This window comes from Limulus polyphemus, unplaced genomic scaffold (assembly GCF_000517525.1).
Source record: "Limulus polyphemus unplaced genomic scaffold, Limulus_polyphemus-2.1.2 Scaffold89, whole genome shotgun sequence".
Lineage (NCBI taxonomy): Eukaryota > Metazoa > Arthropoda > Merostomata > Xiphosura > Limulidae > Limulus > Limulus polyphemus.
The window spans coordinates 646,536-648,028 of record NW_013665699.1 but is presented as its reverse complement, the minus strand read 5'-3'; positions in this window follow the sequence as shown (position 1 = coordinate 648,028).

Genomic DNA, 1,493 nt, shown 5'->3' with positions numbered 1-1,493 from the left:
AACAATCAAACGGATTCTGGAACAGAAGAATGTCACTCTCAATTCCGTCGAGACCTGAAACTCTCTTCAAAAAATGCATATTTAAGTCACTAATAATCTTCTTCGGAAACTTGAGGTTGACATCTTCTGTGATTCCAGCGCGAAACTCTTTGAAACACTGAAAATGAGAGAAGTTTCCTCCTCCCAGTTGTGCTTCTCCGAAATCCTTTGATGATTCTGTAGAGATCACAGATAAGGTTATCCTTTCCCTGAAGTTTCAAGTTCAATTCATTCATGTGAGATGTGATGTAAACCAAAAAGGACAACTTTGACAGCCAAGTAGGATCTGACAGAAGTGGATCAGCTCTATCCTTTTTGGTGAGAAAAATATCTATTTCTCTTTGGAGCTTATAAAAACGAAACAGGACTTTACCGCATCTGAGCCACCTCACTGCTGTGTGATAAGGCAAGTCACAGAATTCAGAATCAATTTCTTCAAGAAAAGCCTGGAACTGGCGGTGATTACCCTGAATGAAGTTCACTGCAGAAACGACTGGTTTCAGTACGCAAGAAATATCTAAGTCTTTCCTACAGAGTGCTTGCTGATGTATAATGCAGTGTATAAACAGAGCGCCCGGGAGTTGAAGATCTTCCAACTTAGTTTGTATCTGCTCCATCAGACCCTTCCTCACTCCAGCCATGTTTTTTCCTCCATCAGCTGTAACACATCGAAGCTGATTCCACTGAAGGTTATAGCCTTGCAAAGTTTTTTGCACTTCCATGAAAATGTCTTCTCCAGATGTTGTTCCGTGCATGCTGCAAACGGATGCCAACTCTTCTGTGATCTGAACGTCCAAACTAATTTAATTAAGTCGTTTTCTGAGTGTATAGCGATTAAAATATAGGGCTTAAATAAATATCAAAGTTTGGAAATATTAGATGCTTACCACTTGTGAGCTCTTTCAACACTCAAATATATGACATAATTCACTGAAGTCATTCCCTTTTATATACGACACTCTTCAAACCGGTTTAAACACGGCAATGCAAGTTAAAACACGATCGCTGCAGCAGGCTCATAATAGCTTTTCTTGGAAACTTCATTGTAGGTACTTAAACAAAAAGCGCTCTGATATCCAAATTCGCCTGTTCGGGTTTAATGTGTATTGAACCAGTGTTCCAGATTTAAATATAAATATATAAACACATATGTACAACACACAAATATATGTAGAAGCACACACGTCTTCTCTATCATAAAGTTGTGTAACCATGCGCACACTACTTGTATCAACTGCCTGTAAGTATTGTATCCTCTTACAACAATGTGCGCAGAGGCGACTGCAGGAATGAACTCTCATAGCAGGTACTTACTACAAAAAGCACTCTGATATCCAAACTCGCCGAATTTTTTATTTCACTGTATTTTACCTAAAACTTGTATTACTGTCAGATGCAAAAAATCAGATTGGACAAATTTGGACATTTTTACTTACACTTATTTTAATTTTTTC